Genomic DNA, 6,657 nt, shown 5'->3' with positions numbered 1-6,657 from the left:
GTTGCAACAAATGTGTTTTGCTCTTTCCCTTCTGCTTTTCTTCTCACCTCATTAACTCTGCCTCTCACTTCTTCCAAGTCCTCGGGCACCTGGAGCTTACGGAAAAGGGCTGCAACTTCGTAAACATAAAATCACATTTCTGACTTCAGGAGAGCAGCCAAGAGGAGACAAAAGCTCTCAAGGATTCCCCCAAACCTCCTTAGGGGTTATTTTGTTGTTGTTTTTCCTCTTCTTCAGTCCAAACAAATAAACAAACCAGATGCAGGACTTAAATTCTTAGAAGGGTTGTCTCTGTCTCCGGGGCACGGCTTGCTTATTTTAGCAGCGGTATTAATAGCAGTAAATGGGTTTCCCTTCAGTTATTCACTTCAAACGCCGCTCCGGGCTGTTTCTTGTGGTCTTTGTGGTGGTTTCCCACCCCACCAGAAAGCCAATAATAAAATAAACAGAAAAACCTGCCTGCCACATTGCACTTCTGGAGTCTCACAGCCCCACGTTGTGACCGTGCATCCCCCCATGTCACTCCCTCAAAGGGGTTCGGGATGGGACTGGGAATCACTGAAGTGGTCAGCATCACTTTGGGGGACCCTTTACCCCATAAAAAGCACATCCCACCTCACCCCCAGCTCTGGATATGTCCCAGCTGCAGCTTTCTGCCTTGATACCCCCATTTGGGGAGCAACCAAGTTACAGGGGGGGCAGGAATATTTCTAGGTGTTTTCTCTGCCTTCTGCAGCACATTTTTCCAGCCAGGCTGGTTTTTTGGCTGTCACAACCTGGTGCAAAGGGTTACTAGAGAAGTGCTGTTATTACAAAGGATTTTAATAACCTCTAGGGGCGAGTTCCCGGCTCCCTTGAAGTCCGAGACAAAACTCCAACTGACTACAAGGGAGGCAGGATTTCATCGCCACGGGTTGTTTTTCTTTAATGCCTGCTCAGATTTGGGTTTGATGTGTCCCTTGAAGGCAGCGCTCCCATGAGCATCCAGCTACACTTCTTGTTTCAGGGTATTTCTCTATCTTTTCATCTCTGGAAGCTCTTTGCTTCCCCCCCTGCCCCAGCGCTCCACAAGCACACTGGAAACCTTCAGCCCTTAATCCTGCCCATGCCTTTTAGTGTCCATTTAGATATTTCGGACTCCTTATCTCCCTCCTGTGAACCGCTGAACGACACAAGAGTTGGGTGTAAAATGTCTCAGATGGTCTAAAATCCCTCTTGCTAACCCTGACCAGACAACATCATCCTCTGCTCTCACCCTACCTTTAAAAAAGAAAACCAAAATCACAATTTGGGGTTTCCACCCCTCCCCATAGGAAGGAATAGAAATTATCAAAGACCCCTATCCCCACCCCAAGAGCTGCAAGCTTGGCCTGCAATCGCACCCCTGTTATTTGGGGAGGTAATAATGCCTTTTTCCACTTAGTCCGGCACAGGTTACGTTTGCAAGAGGAATTTGCAAGGGGAGGGGAGGGGAGGGAGACTCTTTGGGGCAGACGTGATGTTTACAGCTCTGGAGAGCTCTGGGTCACTGATCAAACCAGCAGCAAGTGGCCTGTGGACTCCTAAAAACCGGAGCCGTTTTTAACTCAAAAGCTCCCTTTTCTCTTCACCCCGGGGCTGTTTGCAGCCAGCCCCAGCCTTACACACAGAAAATAGTCCCATCTGACGCCTCCAAGAGCCTCGTCCCAGGAATGAGAACAAGCAATATTAACTATATATAAGGTGTGAGTATCCATCTCACATTTTTCCAACTTTCCCACCCAAAAAGGACAGACATCCACCTGACCCCCCTACCAGCCTGCGGCTCTCACTGGGAGTGCAGTCGCCTGTTTTAGGGGTGGCACACCCCCAAATGACCTGCAGTGAGGATGGGGAGCAGGGACAGGGAATGGGGAGTGGTTGGGCTGCTTGCAGCCCCCAGGTCTCCCCCTGTCCCTTGCAGATCCTGGGTCTCTTCTCTCCTTTGCAGCCCTCTGCACCTCTCCTCCTCATTGCAACCCCTGGGTGTCCCCGCTACCCTGCAGTCTCCCGGTCTCTTCTTTACAGCTCCCTGTATCTCCCTTCACGCTTGCAGCCCCGAGTCTCCCCTCTCTCTTACAGCCCTCAGATTTCACACGTCCCTATATCCTTCTCCATCTCCCCTCTCACTTTTAGCCCCCACGCTTCCCCTCTCATTTCATCCCCCAGGTGTCTGGTTTCCCTTGCAGCTCTTGGGTCTCTCCTCTCCCCCGCAGCACCTGGGTCTCAAGTCTTTCTAGACCCCCTGATTTGCCTCCCTTGCAGCCCTCGAGTCTCCTCTCTCCCTTGGAGCCTCCGAGTCTACCCTCTCTCCTGCACCTCACTGGGTCTCGGGTATCGCTACATCCTCCCTCTTGTAGCATTCAAGTCTCGCATCTCCCTGCACCCCCTGGGTCTTCCCTCTCCCCGCAATCTCCTGGTGTCTCCTCTCCTCTCCCTGTATCCCCCCGGGTCTCCGCTCTCTCTTGCAGCCTCCCAGCCTCCTCTCTCTACACCCCCCCGCCCAGTCTCCCCTCTCTCCACAATCCCCTTCGGTCTCCCTCTCTCCCCTGCAGCCTCCCAGGTCTTCCCTCTCCTGCTTTTGGCCACATTCTCCCTCGCACCTTCGGCATTTCGAGGGGCTCCCGCAGCTCCCGGCAGCGGTTTATAACCCCCCCATCCCGGGTGTCGGTCCCCGCTTACCTCCGCCCGGGCTGCGCGGGCGCGGAGGGGCCGGGGGCTGCGCGGGGGCCGGGGCTGCTCTGGCGGGGCGGCCCGCGGAGCCGCCTTATATGCGGCCTCCTCGGCTTTGATATGCGGCGTGATGTCAGCCAGGATTAGCATAACAAAGGGCTCCGCGAGGAGAGCTCCGCGCCCCGCGGATCCCCCCGCGGGCAGGGCTGGGGCTGGTGGGGTGGTACCCCCGCCCTGGCAGCATCACCCGCTCCGTCCCCGGGACATCACCCCCTACTCCGTCCCCGGGACATCACCTCCTCTTTCCCTGGAACATCACCCCCCTCCGTCCCCGGGACATTCCCCCCGTCTTCCCTGGGACATCCCCCCTCCTTGCCCGGAACATCACCCCCTCCGTCCCCGGGACATTCCCCCCGTCTTCCCTGGGACATCCCCCCTCCTTGCTCGGAACATCACCCTCCCCTTCCCCGGGACATTCTTCCCTGTCTTCCCCGGGACATCACCCCCTCCTTCCCTGGGACATCACCCCCTCCGTCCCCGGAACATTCTCCCCTGTCTTCCCTGGGACATCCCCCCTTCCTTGCCCGGGACATCCCACCCTCTTTCCCCGGAACATTCCCCCGCTCTGTCCGTGGGATATCACCCCCACTTTTCCCGGTGTATCGCCTCCCCTTCCCCGGGACAACTGCTGCTTCTTCCTCCGGACAACTGCCTCTTTTTCCCCAGCACATCTCCCCCTGCTTCCCCGGGACATCTGCCTCTGCTTCTTCGGGACATCTCCCCCTCCTTCTCCGGAACATCCACCCCCGCTTCACCGGGGCATCTCACCCTCTTTCCCCGGGACATCTCCCCGCACTTCCCTGGGACATCTCCACCTGGTTCTCCAGGACATCATCCCCTCCTTCCCTGGGACATTCCCCGCCCCCCGTCCCTGGGACATCACCCCCACTTTCCCCGGTGTATCGCATCCCCTTCCCAGGGACATCCTCTGCTCCTTCGCCAGGGCATTCCCTGTTCCTTCAACGGGACCTCTGTCTATCCTTCTCCAGGACATCTCCCCGTTTCCCGGGGATATCCCCCCCTCCTTCTCCAGGACATCTTCCCCTCCTTTCCCGGGGCATTCCCCGCTTCTTCTCCGCGTCATGCCTCCCCCTCCTTCACTGGGACATCCTCAATCCACCCCCCCCTTCCATGGGACATCATTCCCCTCTTTCCCCGGGACATCTGCCTCTCCCTCCCCGGGACACATCCCCGTCCTTCCCCGTGACATTCACTCCCATGTTTCCCGGAACACCCCTCTCTCCTTCCCTGGGGCATCTCGCCCCACTTCCCCGGGAAATCTCCCCCTCTTTCCCGGTGGATCTCCATCTCTTCCCCGGGGCATTCGTCCCTCCTTGCCTGAGACATCACAGGTTTACAGCTTCCTCACAAGGTGAGGAGGAGGAGCAGGCACTGAAACTCTTCTCTTTAGTGACCAATGACAGAACCCAAGGGAATGGCAGGAAGATGTGCCAGGGGAGGTTTAGGTTGGATATGAGGAAAAGGTTCTTCACCCAGAGGGTGCTGGACACTGAACAGGCTCCCCAGGGAGGTGTCACGGCCCTAACCTGACAGTGTTCAAGAAGAGACTGGACAATGTCCTCAGACACACGGTGTGAACTGTGGGGTTGTCCTGTGCAGGGACAGGAGTTGGACTCGATGATCCTTGTGGGTCCCTTCCAACTCAGGACATTCTATGATTCTATGATCCCTCCACACACACACTTCCCCAGGACACCCCCCTTGCAGAGCTGTGGGGAGGGTGGGGGATGCCCGGTGTTGGTCCCTGGGGTTGGCTGGATTCGGTGCTGCAAGCATTAACGGCATTATTCTAATGAGCGGTTAATGATTAGCAACAAAAATAGCTAGTCCGCCTTTTCACCGGAAACTTTTAAACTCTCCCTCTCCAGAGGGTGATTAGCGCTCGCTGGGCTGCACGACCGGCTTCCCAATTAAAGGACAAAGATACTTTTCATGCACGGGGCTGTCAGGTGGATTTTTCTTCTCCTGCGAGGCTCAGAAATCACTGCGCGGCAGTGCTAGGGCCGGCTGCGAGCACATGTCCTGCCCGATCGAGTCCTGCTGTCAGCCCTCAGGTTTCACCGCCTCCTTTTCTTTGATCTGGCTTTAATCCGTGGAAAGTTCAGATGGTGAGGTCTAACTTTGTTTTTTTGCTTTCACGTCAGTATTTGGGATGGAGGCTTGATGGTTGTCTGCTAGAAAAAGAGAAAGAAAAAGGGAAAGAGAAAAGGAAAAAGGGAGAAAAAGAAGGAGAAAAAGAAGGAAGAAGAAAGAAGAATAAAGAAGAAGAAAGAAGAAAGAAGAAGGAAGAAAGAAGGAGGAAGAAAGAAGAAAAGAAGAAAGAAGGAGGAAGAAAGGAGGAAGAAAGAAGAAAGAAGACAGAAGAAAGAAGGAAGAAGAAAGAAGATAAAGAAGAAAAACAAAAAAAATAAAAGAGGAAGAAGAAGAAGAAAAAGAAAAAAGAAAGAGAAAAAGAAGAAAGATGAAAAGAAAGAGGAAAAGAAAAATGAAAAAGAAAAAAAAAAAATTAAAATTAAAATTAAAAGAAAAAGAAAAAGAAAAAAGAAAGAAAAAGAAAAAGAAAAAAGAAAGAAAAAAGAAAGAAAAAGAAAAAGAAAAAGAAAAAGAAAAAGAAAAAGAAAAAGAAAAAGAAAAAGAAAAAGAAAAAGAAAAAGAAAATAAAGAAAAAGAAAATAAAAAATAAAAAATAAAAAGGAAAAGAAAAAGAAAAAGAGAAAGAAAAGGAGAAAGAGAAAGGAAAAGAAAAAGGAAAAGAAAAAGGAAAAGAAAAAGAAAAAGAAAAAGAAAGAGAAAAAGAAAAAAGAAAGTAAAAGAAAAAGAAAAAGAAAAAGAAAAAAGAAAGAAAAAAAGAAAGAAAAAGAAAAAGAAGAAAAAGGAAAAGAAAAAGAGAAAGAAAAAGAAAATAAAGAAAAAGAAAATAAAAAATAAAAAATAAAAAGGAAAAGAAAAAGAAAAAGAGAAAGAAAAGGAGAAAGAGAAAGAAAAAGGAAAAGGAAAAGAAAAAGAAAAAGAAAAAGAGAAAGGAAAAGAAAAAGAAGAAGAAAAAGAGAAAGAAAAAGAAAAAGAAGAAAAAGGAAAAGAAAAAGAGAAAGAAAAAGAAAAAGAAAAAGAAGAAAAAGGAAAAAAAAGAGAAAGAAAAAGAAAATAAAGAAAAAGAAAAAAAATAAAAATAAAAAGGAAAAGAAAAAGAAAAAGAAAAAGGAAAAGAGAAAGAGAAAGAGAAAGAGAAAGGAAAAGAGAAAGGAAAAGAAAAAGAAAAAGAAAAAGAAGAAAAAGGAAAAGAGAAAGAAAAAGGAAAAAGAAAATTTTTAGAAAAAAAACTTAAGAAAAAACACAACTGGTCTCTCAAACTGAGGCGTCACAAGTCTTAAATTAAGACACTTGCGAACAAACGGTGGCTGGTTGCAAAAGTACCTGTGTCATTTTGCTCACTGAGTTTAATCATGGGTTTCAGGTGAAAAGAAAGAAGAGAATAAATGCTTTAGTCTCAGGGCCAGGAGCCTCAGAAAAAATTTCCTAAAGGTCTATTTTCGGAACAGGATAATATTTTTATATATATTTTATGTCCCTGTGCCGGAAAGATTGCATTCATATACACAGGTCGCTAATGGGCTTTCCTATGTGAACTGCAAAGAACCCTGTATACACAATCCCAAATTCCCAAAGCCGCTATATTATTTGTTTAAGACCCAGTTTTGCCGGCAGCTTTGCACAGTATGCCCATTTTTCTTTGTGTGACAGTCGCCCATAAGAGCTCAAACTGCTTGAGACTCCCATTTCCCCATCCCACTGCCCCCTGAAACGTGTCCCTACGAGGAGGAGTTTTTGTCAGGGATCTCCAAGGAGGACTTATTTACAGTGCCTGGAATATCTACTGCAGTCCAG

The 6,657-nt window shown here is 49.3% G+C and overlaps 1 protein-coding gene across 1 annotated transcript in view; it reads right to left on the bottom strand.

Moving 5' to 3' along the window:
- Positions 1-6,657, bottom strand: part of LOC308037141 (uncharacterized protein) — a gene marked incomplete at its 5' end in the record, with an annotated part of 180,928 nt that overhangs the window by 50,753 nt on the left and 123,518 nt on the right. The window lies entirely within an intron of this gene.

Source organism: Nesoenas mayeri, assembly GCF_963082525.1.
Source record: "Nesoenas mayeri genome assembly, chromosome: 1".
Classification (NCBI taxonomy): Eukaryota; Metazoa; Chordata; class Aves; order Columbiformes; family Columbidae; genus Nesoenas; species Nesoenas mayeri.
Note: the sequence above shows the minus strand (reverse complement) of the source record. Positions and strands in the feature narration are given on the sequence as shown.